Source organism: Salmo salar, chromosome ssa01 (genome assembly GCF_905237065.1).
Source record: "Salmo salar chromosome ssa01, Ssal_v3.1, whole genome shotgun sequence".
In the NCBI taxonomy this organism is placed as follows: domain Eukaryota; kingdom Metazoa; phylum Chordata; class Actinopteri; order Salmoniformes; family Salmonidae; genus Salmo; species Salmo salar.
Window position 1 is genome coordinate 170,879,342 of NC_059442.1, and position 17,162 is coordinate 170,896,503.

At 38.9% G+C, this 17,162-nt stretch overlaps 1 long non-coding RNA gene across 1 annotated transcript; it reads left to right on the plus strand.

Annotated features, from left to right (window-relative positions):
* The first annotated feature begins 2,089 nt into the window (after positions 1-2,089).
* Positions 2,090-14,725, plus strand: LOC106572412 (uncharacterized). The gene is made up of 3 exons (XR_006758764.1): positions 2,090-2,406; positions 12,975-13,343; positions 13,428-14,725. It is a non-coding gene; the product is annotated as an uncharacterized lncRNA (long non-coding RNA).
* Positions 14,726-17,162: the final 2,437 nt, after the last annotated feature.

Genomic DNA, 17,162 nt, shown 5'->3' on the forward strand with positions numbered 1-17,162 from the left:
ACACAGGCTCCTCCATTCCACACAGCTCCTCCACTTCCACACAGGCTCCTCCACTCCACACAGCTCTTCCTCCACTCAACACAGCTCCTCCACTCCACACAGCTCCTCCACTCCACACAGCTCCTCCACTCCACACAGCTCCTCCCTCCACTACCACCCACACAGCTCCTCCCCCCTCCACACAGCTCTCCCTCCACTCCACATAGCTCCTCCACCCACACAGCTCCTCCTCCAGTCTCCACACAGCTCCTCCCTCCTACTCCACACAGCTCCTCCCTCCACTCCACACAGCTCCTCCCCACTCCACACAGCTCCCTCCTCCACTCCACACAGCTCCTCCCTCCACTCCACACAGCTCCTCCTACTCCACACAGCTCCTCCTCCACTCCACACAGCTCCTCCACTCCACACAGCTCCTCCCTCCACTCCACACACGCTCCTCCACTCCAACAGCTCCTCCCTCCACTCCACACAGCTCCTCCCTCCACTCCACACAGTCCTCCCCACTCCACACAGCCCTCCATCCACACAGCCTCCACTCCCACACAGCTCCTCCCTCCACTCCACACAGCTCCTCCCTCCACTCCACACAGCTCCTCCACTCCACACAGCTCCTCCCTCCACTCCACACAGCTCCTCCCTCCACTCTACACAGCTCCTCCACTCTAAAAAAAAAGAAAAAAAGCTAAGCTGTCATCAAGGTAAAGGCTACTTTGAAGAATCTCAAACACAATTTTGAGATTTGTTTAACACTTTTTTGGTTACTACATGAAACCATATGTGTTATTTCATAGTTTTGATGTCTTCACTATTATTCTACAATGTAGAAAATAGTAAAAATAAAGAAAACCTTTGATTGAGTAGGTGTGTCTAAACTTTTCACTGGAACTGTATATGCTGTGTTAAGCCTCACACAATGCTTTGCTTGCAGTTTATATCTTCTCCTGTCTGCTTGTCCAGTCTCCCTGGATGGCGATCTCTTTCCTATCTTCTCCTGTCTGCTTGTCCAGTCTCCCTGGGTGGCTATCTCTTTTGGTGATCAGTTGTATCTCTTGCCTCGTCTCTCCTGTCTGCTGCATATGGATCTCCGTCCTGTCTCCAACCCCCCAGCACCACCACACAGCTGTATGGATTCTATCTCTAACCCTAACTACTCCCCACGACAGGCCCACACAGATCCTAGATCCCAGACACACGTAGAGAGGAGATGAGATGGTGAAGATAGGGTTTTACCCTAGTTAAAAGAATCCCCTTATCACAAGTTAAAATGTTAGATACTGCATGTCCTCTCCTGAGCTTTTTCTCTTTCATTCTCTCTCTCTCTGTTAGTCTCTCTCTCTCTATATATCTCCCCTTTTTACACACACACACACTTCACACACACACACACACACACACATTGCATTTTTCTGAAATGAATGGGGACTGGAGATTGGAGTAGATACTGGATGTCTGGAGGGATCAGTAAACATCCCATTGCAAATATGCAACAACAAAGTGGTGGTTTTGACCCGTTTTATTTTTTTTTCTCCAGCTCCAATAGATTTCTGTAACGTTTGAAAAATAATTTGAAGCGGTGTCTGTTTAGCTGTGTTTGAATGATGGCCAATGATTCATCAGAAGCAGATGGGTCTGAAGGATAGTTCCTGTGATTCTCCTGGCGTGCTTCAGAAGGATCATACTTCCCCATACGTGTTTTCACCAGTTGCACAGAGGAGCTATGATCAGGGTCGGACTACTGCATTTGGGGCATGAAGCACAGAGAAAATGTTGCAGTTTTTAAGCTAATTTCCTGAAATTCTACACTTTTTTTGCCATGGGGCAGGGATTGTTTGCAGGGATTGTTTTTTGCTGTTTTATAGCTCATCGCTTTTGTTAATATTTTTCCATGATGCTAAGAGAAAATGTTTCTGTTTTAAAGCAAATTTCCTCAAATTCTACACATTTTGCTATACATATTGCTTCTACACATTTACCCCCCCTGACTACGACCACCTGTTTGGTTATAAAGTAGTATTTTCCAGACATTGGAAGCTGATGTCAACGGTTCAGATGTTAAATCCAAAATGCATTTGAATGTTCAACTGTTCTTTATTTCTAACATTATTCTCTCCATCACCACAGTCGATTGAAACCCTCTACCGACCAGACGGGTCGTTCTCTGGGTCAGAACCTGGATGAGTCCCCTTACCTGGAGCCTTTCCTCCACGAATTCCATGACGAGGAGCAACAGCACCCTCTGCAGGACAACCCACTACCCCACATACTGCTGCCGCCTCGTCGCTCCCACAGCCTGGAGCTGATGGACACGCTGGACCGTAAGCTGAAGCAGAAACGACGAACCAAACAGAGGAAACATCAGAGAAACGGACAGTTTAATGACCTCTGGGTCCGCATCGAAGAGAGGTGAGAGAGGAGCAGTCGCTGTGTATTACTGTGTACTACTGTGTATTACTGTGTACTACTGTGTACTGTTAATAGTTCTTAAAGTCTTGAGTATCAGAATTCTACCAGAACAGTGTGTAACAGTCCTGTGTGGCTCAGTTGATAACAGTGTGACGTTAGGTAACCAAAGTTATGTGTTTAATTCCCACAGAGAACATGTACGCATGTTAAATGTATGTACTGCTGTATTGGGTCGGCAGGGTAGCCTAGTGGTTAGAGTGTTGGGCCAGTAACCGGAAAGGTTGCTAGATCGAATCCCTGAGCTGACAAGGTAAAACATCTGTCGTTCTTCCCCCCTGAACAAGGCAGTTCCCTGTTAGGCTGTCATTGTGAATAAGAATTTGTTCTTAACTGACTTGCCTAGTTAAATAAAATAAAACATTTAATTGGAAGTCACTTTGGCTAAGAGCGTCAGCTAAATGGAATATATTAAATTACTATGGGTGGTAACTGGCATACCAGTAATTTATGATGATGTATGTTCCTAAGAATGGGGAAGGGCATAGAGAGAGAAGTATTGAATTCACATGTCAGGTAAATGTCAAGACAGTCCAAGGGGTTAAGTATCAGGTAGGTATCACTTCCCTGCCCGCTCTGTCTACAGGATTTACCCTCTAACTGACACCTTCTGTTAGAAACCCTGCAGGCACAACCACCCATCATATCACATCACAGACGCCCCATACGATATGTTTCCTCCTTCTGGACTGGTTCTCTACTGGTTCAGTGTTATGGATCCTAAGGAAAGGAAATAGGTTGTTGCTACCGGCGAGAGATCTTTGTGACGAAAACATGATCTTTTAAAAAAATAAAAAATAAAATATATATATATACTTATACGATCACAAAGAGAGTATTGTTGAATTTGCCATGAAGAATAACCACACAATTGTTACTCGGTTAATTCTCTGACTGACTGGTTGGTATATTTATAAATATAAAGGCCAGTTTCCTAAACCTGGACTGAAAAGCATGCTCAATGGAAATGTCAATTGAAAGGTCTTTTTAGTCCTGAAATGAAAATAACTTGAATGTTTATAAATACATTCCCCCCCCCCCCCCCCAAAAAAAGTCAACTTCAGACGTTTGTATATTATGTCTGAAAAAAAAAAATATATATATTTTTAAAATGGTACATTATGGTTCATATTCAGGAAAGTAGCCTGCTGGGTTTTCCTCTAAACAGAGAATTGTACAGTGTGTTTCCAGTGTTGGGGAGTACAGAGGAAAGGTCTCTCTGGTTGATTTGATGCGTGGCCACATGCAGACATGTCGGACCTGATTATACCTCAACCTCCTGAGTTCACTGGCTCTGCTTTGAAACACAGGTTCAACTAAAATAAACCTGAGATCCGTCCCAAAAAATGGCACCCCTATTCCTATATAGTGCACTACTTTTAACCAGACTGGGCCTGGAATGACCGTAGGGCTCTGGTCAAAAGTAGTGCGCTATATAGGAAATAGGGTTCCATTTGGGATGCATACCTGCTTATAGGCTCAGTCAGTATTCCAGGCAATAAAACACAGCAGGGGGAGAAAAATGAATAATTATTCTGAATGTAACTTTCTAAAATAAGCAGCAAATTCAGGGCTAGGTTATATCCAAGAGAGAGAGAGAGAGAGAGCTGGCTGCTGTAGCCTAGGACAATCAATGAAAAGTAAACATGATTAACGACTAACATATGTGATGGAAAGAGCCTAATTAAATATGCTGGGTAAATGATGCTTCTGGTCAGTTGTCATTGCTTCCCCCAAATGACTTCGTATGCCTATGGGCCCCGGTGCACTATCTTAGGGAATATGGTGCTATTTGGGACTCAGTTCTAGTCATCACAGGCCCGCTGACTTCTGGCCCATTATGCCTTCACCATTTGACCAGTTCAGTCCTCAATAAATACCAAAATTGTCAAATCACAACCTCAATTGAAACATTGCTCATTAATTTAATTCCAGTTTAGAATTCAACCTATTTTTTTATTTTCTTTACTAATGGGAGGTAGTTACTTGGGCTGAATTTCTCTCTACCAATAGTGGCAGGTCGGAGGAACCTGTCCGTTTGTTGTGATTGGCAGAGTCCCAATAAGCCCGTACTGAGATAATGGATCTAACAGGCGTACATCAAACAGACTGTACATGCTTTACAATCTTCAGTAATTTGTTTCTGGATCCGTTCTGATCAGGCTGATGATTTCCAGAGTTCTAACAAACTAGGTTCTAACGTTCTGGAATTATCTGTTTGACATCATTATGTAGCATTAGCAGCTAAACTAGGAACAATCTCAATGTTTGACATCATTATGTAGCATTAGCAGCTAAACTAGGAACAATCTCAATGTTTGACATCGTTATGTAGCATTAGCAGCTAAACTAGGAACAATCTCAATGTTTGACATCATTATGTAGCATTAGCAGCTAAACTAGGAACAGTATTAATGTTTGACATCATTATGTAGCATTAGCAGCTAAACTAGGAACAGTATTAATGTTTGACATCATTATGTAGCATTAGCAGCTAAACTAGGAACAATCTCAATGTTTGACATCATTATGTAGCATTAGCAGCTAAACTAGGAACAATCTCAATGTTTGACATCGTTATGTAGAATTAGCAGCTAAACTAGGAACAGTATTAATGTTTGATATCATCATGTAGCATTAGCAGCTAAACTAGGAACAGTATTAATGTTTGACATCATTATGTAGCATTAGCAGCTAAACTAGGAACAGTATTAATGTTTGACATCATTATGTAGCATTAGCAGCTAAACCAGGAACAGTATTAATGTTTGACATCATTATGTAGCATTAGCAGCTAAACTAGGAACAATCTCAATGTTTGACATCATTATGTAGCATTAGCAGCTAAACTAGGAACAATCTCAATGTTTGACATCATTATGTAGCATTAGCAGCTAAACTAGGAACAGTATTAATGTTTGACATCATCATGTAGCATTAGCAGCTAAACTAGGAACAGTATTAATGTTTGACATCATTATGTAGCATTAGCAGCTAAACTAGGAACAATCTCAATGTTTGACATCATTATGTAGCATTAGCAGCTAAACTAGGAACAGCATTCATGTTTGACATCATCATGTAGCATTAGCAGCTAAACTAGGAACAATCTCAATGTTTGACATCATTATGTAGCATTAGCAGCTAAACTAGGAACAGTATTAATGTTTGACATCATTATGTAGCATTAGCAGCTAAACTAGGAACAATCTCAATGTTTGACATCATTATGTAGCATTAGCAGCTAAACTAGGAACAGTATTAATGTTTGACATCATTATGTAGCATTAGCAGCTAAGCTAGGAACAGTCTCAATGTTTGACATCATTATGTAGCATTAGCAGCTAAACTAGGAACAATCTCAATGTTTGACATCATTATGTAGCATTAGCAGCTAAACTAGGAACAGTATTAATGTTTGATATCATCATGTAACATTAGCAGCTAAACCAGGAACAGTATTAATGTTTGACATCATTATGTAGCATTAGCAGCTAAACTAGGAACAATCTCAATGTTTGACATCATTATGTAGCATTAGCAGCTAAACTAGGAACAATCTCAATGTTTGACATCATTATGTAGCATTAGCAGCTAAACTAGGAACAGTATTAATGTTTGACATCATTATGTAGCATTAGCAGCTAAACTAGGAACAATCTCAATGTTTGACATCGTTATGTAGAATTAGCAGCTAAACTAGGAACAGTATTAATGTTTGACATCATTATGTAGCATTAGCAGCTAAACTAGGAACAGTATTAATGTTTGACATCATTATGTAGCATTAGCAGCTAAACTAGGAACAATCTCAATGTTTGACATCGTTATGTAGAATTAGCAGCTAAACTAGGAACAGTATTAATGTTTGACATCATTATGTAGCATTAGCAGCTGAACTAGGAACAGTATTAATGTTTGACATCGTTATGTGGCATTAGCAGCTAAACTAGGAACAGTATTAATGTTTGACATCATTATGTAGCATTAGCAGCTAAACTAGGAACAGTATTAATGTTTGACATCATTATGTAGCATTAGCAGCTAAACTAGGAACAGTATTAATGTTTGACATCATTATGTAGCATTAGCAGCTAAACTAGGAACAATCTCAATGTTTGACATCATTATGTAGCATTAGCAGCTAAACTAGGAACAATCTCAATGTTTGACATCATTATGTAGCATTAGCAGCTAAACTAGGAACAGTATTAATGTTTGACATCATTATGTAGCATTAGCAGCTAAACTAGGAACAATCTCAATGTTTGACATCGTTATGTAGAATTAGCAGCTAAACTAGGAACAGTATTAATGTTTGACATCATTATGTAGCATTAGCAGCTAAACTAGGAACAGTATTAATGTTTGACATCATTATGTAGCATTAGCAGCTAAACTAGGAACAATCTCAATGTTTGACATCGTTATGTAGAATTAGCAGCTAAACTAGGAACAGTATTAATGTTTGACATCATTATGTAGCATTAGCAGCTGAACTAGGAACAGTATTAATGTTTGACATCGTTATGTAGCATTAGCAGCTAAACTAGGAACAGTATTAATGTTTGACATCATTATGTAGCATTAGCAGCTAAACTAGGAACAGTATTAATGTTTGACATCAGTATGTAGCATTAGTAGCTAAACTAGGAACAATCTCAATGTTTGACATCATTGTGTAGCATTAGCAGCTAAACTAGGAACAGTATTAATGTTTGACATCATTATGTAGCATTAGCAGCTAAACTAGGAACAGTATTAATGTTTGAAATCATTATGTAGCATTAGCAGCTAAACTAGGAACAATCTCAATGTTTGACATCATTATGTAGCATTAGCAGCTAAACTAGGAACAGTATTAATGTTTGACATCATCATGTAGCATTAGCAGCTAAACTAGGAACAGTATTAATGTTTGACATCATTATGTAGCATTAGCAGCTAAACTAGGAACAATCTCAATGTTTGACATCATTATGTAGCATTAGCAGCTAAACTAGGAACAGCATTCATGTTTGACATCATCATGTAGCATTAGCAGCTAAACTAGGAAGAATCTCAATGTTTAACATCATTATGTAGCATTAGCAGCTAAACTAGGAACAGTATTAATGTTTGACATCATTATGTAGCATTAGCAGCTAAACTAGGAACAGTATTAATGTTTGACATCATTATGTAGCATTAGTAGCTAAACTAGGAACAATCTCAATGTTTGACATCATTATGTAGCATTAGCAGCTAAACTAGGAACAATCTCAATGTTTGACATCGTTATGTAGAATTAGCAGCTAAACTAGGAACAGTATTAATGTTTGATATCATCATGTAGCATTAGCAGCTAAACTAGGAACAGTATTAATGTTTGACATCATTATGTAGCATTAGCAGTTAAACTAGGAACAGTATTAATGTTTGACATCATTATGTAGCATTAGCAGCTAAACCAGGAACAGTATTAATGTTTGACATCATTATGTAGCATTAGCAGCTAAACTAGGAACAATCTCAATGTTTGACATCACTATGTAGCATTAGCAGCTAAACTAGGAACAATCTCAATGTTTGACATCATTATGTAGCATTAGCAGCTAAACTAGGAACAGTATTAATGTTTGACATCATCATGTAGCATTAGCAGCTAAACTAGGAACAGTATTAATGTTTGACATCATTATGTAGCATTAGCAGCTAAACTAGGAACAATCTCAATGTTTGACATCATTATGTAGCATTAGCAGCTAAACTAGGAACAGCATTCATGTTTGACATCATCATGTAGCATTAGCAGCTAAACTAGGAACAATCTCAATGTTTGACATCATTATGTAGCATTAGCAGCTAAACTAGGAACAGTATTAATGTTTGACATCATTATGTAGCATTAGCAGCTAAACTAGGAACAATCTCAATGTTTGACATCATTATGTAGCATTAGCAGCTAAACTAGGAACAGTATTAATGTTTGACATCATTATGTAGCATTAGCAGCTAAGCTAGGAACAGTCTCAATGTTTGACATCATTATGTAGCATTAGCAGCTGAACTAGGAACAGTATTAATGTTTGATATCATCATGTGACATTAGCAGCTAAACCAGGAACAGTATTAATGTTTGACATCATTATGTAGCATTAGCAGCTAAACTAGGAACAATCTCAATGTTTGACATCATTATGTAGCATTAGCAGCTAAACTAGGAACAATCTCAATGTTTGACATCGTTATGTAGAATTAGCAGCTAAACTAGGAACAGTATTAATGTTTGACATCATTATGTAGCATTAGCAGCTAAACTAGGAACAGTATTAATGTTTGACATCATTATGTAGCATTAGCAGCTAAACTAGGAACAATCTCAATGTTTGACATCGTTATGTAGAATTAGCAGCTAAACTAGGAACAGTATTAATGTTTGACATCATTATGTAGCATTAGCAGCTGAACTAGGAACAGTATTAATGTTTGACATCGTTATGTAGCATTAGCAGCTAAACTAGGAACAGTATTAATGTTTGACATCATTATGTAGCATTAGCAGCTAAACTAGGAACAGTATTAATGTTTGACATCATTATGTAGCATTAGCAGCTAAACTAGGAACAGTATTAATGTTTGACATCATTATGTAGCATTAGCAGCTAAACTAGGAACAATCTCAATGTTTGACATCATTATGTAGCATTAGCAGCTAAACTAGGAACAATCTCAATGTTTGACATCATTATGTAGCATTAGCAGCTAAACTAGGAACAGTATTAATGTTTGACATCATTATGTAGCATTAGCAGCTAAACTAGGAACAATCTCAATGTTTGACATCGTTATGTAGAATTAGCAGCTAAACTAGGAACAGTATTAATGTTTGACATCATTATGTAGCATTAGCAGCTAAACTAGGAACAGTATTAATGTTTGACATCATTATGTAGCATTAGCAGCTAAACTAGGAACAATCTCAATGTTTGACATCGTTATGTAGAATTAGCAGCTAAACTAGGAACAGTATTAATGTTTGACATCATTATGTAGCATTAGCAGCTGAACTAGGAACAGTATTAATGTTTGACATCGTTATGTAGCATTAGCAGCTAAACTAGGAACAGTATTAATGTTTGACATCATTATGTAGCATTAGCAGCTAAACTAGGAACAGTATTAATGTTTGACATCAGTATGTAGCATTAGCAGCTAAACTAGGAACAATCTCAATGTTTGACATCATTATGTAGCATTAGCAGCTAAACTAGGAACAGTATTAATGTTTGACATCATTATGTAGCATTAGCAGCTAAACTAGGAACAGCATTAATGTTTGACATCATTATGTAGCATTAGCAGCTAAACTAGGAACAATCTCAATGTTTGACATCATTATGTAGCATTAGCAGCTAAACTAGGAACAGTATTAATGTTTGACATCATCATGTAGCATTAGCAGCTAAACTAGGAACAGTATTAATGTTTGACATCATTATGTAGCATTAGCAGCTAAACTAGGAACAATCTCAATGTTTGACATCATTATGTAGCATTAGCAGCTAAACTAGGAACAGCATTCATGTTTGACATCATCATGTAGCATTAGCAGCTAAACTAGGAACAATCTCAATGTTTGACATCATTATGTAGCATTAGCAGCTAAACTAGGAACAGTATTAATGTTTGACATCATTATGTAGCATTAGCAGCTAAACTAGGAACAATCTCAATGTTTGACATCATTATGTAGCATTAGCAGCTAAACTAGGAACAGTATTAATGTTTGACATCATTATGTAGCATTAGCAGCTAAGCTAGGAACAGTCTCAATGTTTGACATCATTATGTAGCATTAGCAGCTAAACTAGGAACAATCTCAATGTTTGACATCATTATGTAGCATTAGCAGCTAAACTAGGAACAGTATTAATGTTTGACATCATTATGTAGCATTAGCAGCTAAACTAGGAACAGTATTAATGTTTGGCTCCTCTATATCTGCCTGGGTAAATAACTCCTCTATATCTGACTGGGTAAATAACTCCTCTATATCTGACTGGGTAAATAACTCCTCTATATCTGACTGGGTAAATAACTCCTCTATATCTGACTGGGTAAATAACACCTCTATATCTGACTGGGTAAATAACTCCTCTATATCTGACTGGGTAAATAACTCCTCTACTCTGACTGGGTAAATAACTCCTCTATATCTGACTGGGTAAATAACTCCTCTATATCTGACTGGGTAAATAACTCCTCTACTCTGACTGGGTAAATAACTCCTCTACTCTGACTGGGTAAATAACTCCTCTACTCTGACTGGGTAAATAACTCCTCTATATCCGACTGGGTAAATAACACCTCTATATCTGACTGGGTAAATAACTCCTCTATATCTGCCTGGGTAAATAACTCCTCTATATCTGCCTGGGTAAATAACTCCTCTATATCTGACTGGGTAAATAACTCCTCTATATCTGCCTGGGTGAATAACTCCTCTATATCTGACTGGGTAAATAACTCCTCTATATCTGACTGGGTAAATAACTCTATATCTGACTGGGTAAATAACTCCTCTATATCTGACTGGGTAAATAACTCCTCTATATCTGACTGGGTAAATAACTCCTCTATATCTGACTGGGTAAATAACTCCTCTATATCTGACTGGGTAAATAACTCCTCTATATCTGACTGGGTGAATAACTCCTCTATATCTGACTGGGTGAATAACTCCTCTATATCTGACTGGGTAAATAACTCCTCTATATCTGACTGGGTAAATAACTCCTCTATATCTGACTGGGTAAATAACTCCTCTATATCTGACTGGGTAAATAACTCCTCTATATCTGACTGGGTAAATAACTCCTCTATATCTGACTGGGTAAATAACTCCTCTATATCTGACTGGGTAAGTAACTCCTCTATATCTGACTGGGTAAATAACTCCTCTATATCTGACTGGGTAAATAACTCTATATCTGACTGGGTGAATAACTCCTCTATATCTGACTGGGTAAATAACTCCTCTATATCTGACTGGGTAAATAACTCCTCTATATCTGACTGGGTAAATAACTCCTCTATATCTGACTGGGTAAATAACTCCTCTATATCTGACTGGGTAAATAACTCCTCTATATCTGACTGGGTAAATAACTCCTCTACTCTGACTGGGTAAATAACTCCTCTACTCTGACTGGGTAAATAACTCTATATCTGACTGGGTAAATAACTCCTCTACTCTGACTGGGTAAATAACTCCTCTACTCTGACTGGGTAAATAACTCCTCTACTCTGACTGGGTAAATAACTCCTCTATATCTGACTGGGTAAATAACTCCTCTACTCTGACTGGGTAAATAACTCCTCTATATCTGACTGGGTAAATAACTCCTCTATATCCGACTGGGTAAATAACTCCCTCTACTCTGACTGGGTAAATAACTCTATATCTGACTGGGTAAATAACTCCTCTATATCTGACTGGGTAAATAACTCCTCTATATCTGACTGGGTAAATAACTCCTCTATATCTGACTGGGTAAATAACTCCTCTATATCTGACTGGGTAAATAACTCCTCTATATCTGACTGGGTAAATAACTCCTCTATATCTGACTGGGTAAATAACTCCTCTACTCTGACTGGGTAAATAACTCTATGTCTGACTGGGTAAATAACTTTATATTGAGTTAATGTGGACACAGTAACTGAGACTTGAGCACATGAACCAGGACTCAAGCACTGGGATTCCACTTCAGCCATAGGGACTCAACTCAAGTCTCTCTCTCTCTCTCTCTCGTTTGTTTTGTATGTAATGTATCTATGTAGTCTGAATTAGGAATTTACATGGCCAGATCATTCTTCTATAATATTATTGTTATATATACTGTATATATATATTTGTCATATTTGTGCTGTTGGGAAAGGAGGTTATGTTGAACAGTATTTTTGTAGGACATGGCTATGTTCGTGCACATGGAATTCAGTGATTTATGTTTAGTATAGGTTAATGAAGAAATACAAATGTGATATGACTAAATCACTAGACTAAATCATTATTCAATTGACAAAAATGTGACTAAGACTTAATTATATTTTAATCAAAATGACTAAGACCAGACTAAATAAAATACAAATATATTTAGTTTTTATAATTTGTTTATTGAGGAAAGTCACGTTGAGATTACAGAATGTTTGTTTCAAGGGAGAGTCTGAGACCATGTGATGGCAGGGAATGTGTGACATTATCTCTCAACCCACAGACAGACATAACACACTGATTACTATGCAAGGTGAATCAAACATAACATAACTCCTATCCAAGGTGAATCAAACATAACATAACTCCTATCCTATCTTAATCTAACATAACATAACTCCTATCCAAGGTGAATCAAACATAACATAACTCCTATCCAATCTTAATCTAACATAACTCCTATCCAATCTTAATCTAACATAACTCCTATCCAATCTTAATCTAACATGTAATCCTCTTCTCTGTTGTTTCTCAGCACCACAGTCCAGTTTCCTCCTCCTCCTCCTCCTCCTCTGGTGCGTATCACCAACGGTTACGTCACCGTAGGACCTCACCACCATGACATTGAAAGAGGCCTCGCCCATGGCCACGACAGAACCAATCACCACAGGTGGTCGTCAGGCTGCTCCGCCTCCACGCCGCTGTCTGTCATCTGGTTGCAGTTAACAGTGTTGGTTCACACCTGGACTCTGGTAGTAACACTAGTCTGAAGCATGAGGTTGTTGGTTAAACTTTTGCACACAAACTGGAAAACAATCCTTATCAATCTATTTCAAAAACACTGTAATTCTGTATACTGTTAACGGTGTTGGGTGACATCTGGACTGCAGATCTAATGCAGAAGGTTATTGGTTAAAACTGAGAAAGCAGGAGGTTCCCGGTTCAAAACCCTCCTGCTCTCATCTGGACTGCAGATCTAATGCAGAAGGTTATTGGTTCAAAACCCTCCTGCTCTCATCTGGACTCTAGTAGTAGATCTAGTACAGGAGGTTCCTGGTTCAAAACCCTCCTGCTCTCATCTGGACTCCGTTAGCAGATCTAGTACTATAATCAATGTTAGTTCACATCTGGACTCTGCATAACTAGTGCAGGAGGTTCCTGGTTCAAACCCCTCCTGCTCTCATCTGGACTCTAGTAGTAGATCTAGTACAGGAGGTTCTTGGTTCAAACCCCTCCTGCTCTCATCTGGACTCTAGTAGTAGATCTAGTACAGGAGGTTCCTGGTTCAAACCCCTCCTGCTCTCATCTGGACTCTAGTAGTAGATCTAGTACAGGAGGTTCTTGGTTCAAACCCCTCCTGCTCTCATCTGGACTCTGCATAACTAGTACAGGAGGTTCCTGGTTCAAAACCCTTTCAGCTCTTAAACTGGAAGGAAAGGAATCATCTTTTTCAACACACAATGAGGTGAATCCTAACTTCAAGTGAAAATCGGACATACTGTAAGTAGAAGTTCGCATTCGCTCAAATCAGTCTAGACTGAATCTTATTACCTTTAATTTAGTACTTTATTTTGACCCCCCCAAAAAATACAAATATATTATTAAGAACCCAAACAGCTCTTTACTCTTACTTTACTTCCAACCCTCTTCATTTATTCTTCTCTTTTTGAAGAATGTGTTTTGTATCGCGTAATACTGTGGGAATTGTATATATCTACATATTCTAGATTGTATTTTAGAAATATGACATTGAAAATGGTTGAATGTGTTTTTGTTTGTTGTTGTTTATAAATAGATACAGTGTATTTTTTTGAGACTAAAGCTGGTACTAACCACCATACCCTGTATTTGGTAGCCTGGTCCCATAGCCTGGTCACCTGATCTGCTTGTGCTGTCTTGCTAACTCCTATGGTCATTGTCACCTTAGGAGTTGGCAAGGACAACACAACCAGATGTGGATCCAGGCTATGTCCGTGGTTGAATGGTGATATGGGTGAGGGGGAGAACCCATACGAAACCGGTTACCGATGGTTTGTTGTTTTGTCTTTGCTGAGAGAATTACGTTTTATGTTTTTACATAGAGATTATTTGTTTAATTTATTTAACTATATAGTTGGTAAGTAATCTTAACATGCGTTATGACAGTTGTTGTTCATCCCAATGTGATGTGTTCGTTCTCTCTCCAGCCTAAGAGTCAAGTCAACACCAATTTGTTGGATGTTCATGAGATGACTTTATCTTGTTGTAGGTCACTGACATTTCAATTGTGTGGCGTGAGATTATTGTAATATTTTGCTGTAACGTTAAACAATAAAATATGTATCTAGTTAAATGTTTGATTCAGATGTTTTTTGTTAGAACGTTCCACACCATTAACAATAAGTCTTCGCGCAAAGTGAATTTCATAAAGTCATTGATTACAAGTACACACAATACCGTGTCTCATAAGATGTAAGGGCTCAGACACATAGACATACTTAGTGCTTCTGCCCAGAGTGTCGGCAGTTCTGCCCAGAGTGTCGGCAGTTCTGCCCAGAGTGTCGGCAGTTCTGCCCAGAGTGTCGTTCTGCCCAGAGTGTCGGCAGTTCTGCCCAGAGTGTCGTTTCTGCCCAGAGTGTCGGCAGTTCTGCCCAGAGCGTCGGCAGTTCTGCCCAGAGCGTCGGCAGTTCTGCCCAGAGCGTCGGCAGTTCTGCCCAGAGCGTCGGCAGTTCTGCCCAGAGCGTCGGCAGTTCTGCCCAGAGTGTCGGCAGTTTAACTCATTGTTGTTCACATAGTGCAGCTCCACCACCGATTTAATATAATCCAAACACAGACCACAAGGTGGCAGTAGCTTGTTTGGCTTGTGCCTGTTGCAGATAGCTAATGTCAGCTAACTAGCTAGCAAGCTGCGTTAATGTTGTGGCTATCTAGCTATAATTTGTAGTAAAGCCCTTGTTGATAGTCAGGTCGCTACACAGCAGGTACTTTTTTTACTCTAGCAAAAGAAGGAACGGCCTCCGAACTCAGTATGCTGGCAGTAGTACCTATCGGCAGTCAGATTTATCTGTGTGTCTCACCGCTAACAACACTAGCACAATCTGTAATCGACCAGCAAAAAAAATCATTGATTTGATGATTCCGAATTCAAGGATCATGTAAGCCTAATAGAGTATTTAACTCAAAAGATAGACCATCAATCAGTACGATTTTTAATATTTTTTTTTATCTAACCTTTATTGAACCACGCAGTCCCATTGAGGTCAGAAGACTTCTTCGTAAGGGAGTTGAGCAGCACATTCAACAGACTATCTGTGTTTAATCCACAAAGCCATCGTTCTCCCCGGTCTGTTAGAGTACGGTGCAGGCCCAGATGTTTCCAGAATAATCCTTGCCCAGTCTCAAATGATCCAGAGACATGGTAACCTGGCAGCTCTCTGCTTCATAACATTTTATTATTTACTTTTCAATAATCTGCTTTTTGTAAACCCAGAGAGAGGTTTTCTTGTTTGGACAGCAGAATGGTTGCAAAAATAGAGGGGTTCTGTCATGATTATATTTAGGAGAAGCAGAGGAGTCAGGCGCAGGACACAGGGATCAATGTAAACAAACGTGTTTACTTAAATAATCAATAAGTCTTCTCCGAGGACAATAAATATCGCGGAGAAAACACCTCCGTTCACACACAACAGGAAACAATTACCGACAAGACAAAACAGGAAATGCAAAGGTTTAAATAATAAACATAATTAGGGAAAATCAAAACCGGTGTACACAATAAAGACAAAACCAAACGAACAGTGAAACATCGATCGGTGGCAACTAGTAAGCCGGTGACGTCGACCGCGAACGCCGCCCGAACAAGGAGAGGGGCCGACTTCGGCGGGAGTCGTGACAGGTTCAGTTATGTTTGTACGTGTTTTTAGGTGTTTTTAGGGTTCAATCCGGAAGTTTAAAGGCATGTTCCCACGTTGGCGGAGACTGCATTCACGGCAAAACGCAGCTTCGGCTACGTCGTCTCTGTCGGAAATTACTTTCAAATGTATATTGCGTAATCTGCAACGCTTCAGCGATCTGTAACGCTTCAGCGATCTGGAACACTTTCCTGATCTGTAACACTTCCTGATCTGTAACACTTCCTGATCTGTAACACTTCCTGATCTGTAACACTTTCTGATCTGTAACACTTTCTGATCTGTAACACTTTCTGATCTGTAACACTTCCTGATCTGTAACACTTTCTGATCTGTAACACTTTCTGATCTGTAACACTTCCTGATCTGTAACACTTCCTGATCTGTAACACTTTGGCGATCTAGACTGAATAGAGCCCTTAGTCTGTTGTTTCCCTACCAGTGTTATTGACCTTAACTGTGGCTGGCACCAACTTGGGACATGGAAAATAGACATTGACACTTGTAATACTGTATTGTAATACTGTATTGTAGATTATGTAACACACAGCAGGCCTACAGTTGTAATACTGTATTGTAGGCTATATGTATAATACATCAGGCCTACAGTTTAATACTGTATTGTAGACTATAATACAGCAGGTCTACAGTTGTAATACTGTATTGTAGACTATAATACAGCAGGTCTACAGTTGTAATACTGTATTGTAGACTATATGTATAATACAGCAGGTCTACAGTTGTAATACTGTATTGTAGACTATATGTATAATACAGCAGGTCTACAGTTTTAATACTGTATTGTAGACTATAATACAGCAGGTCTACAGTTG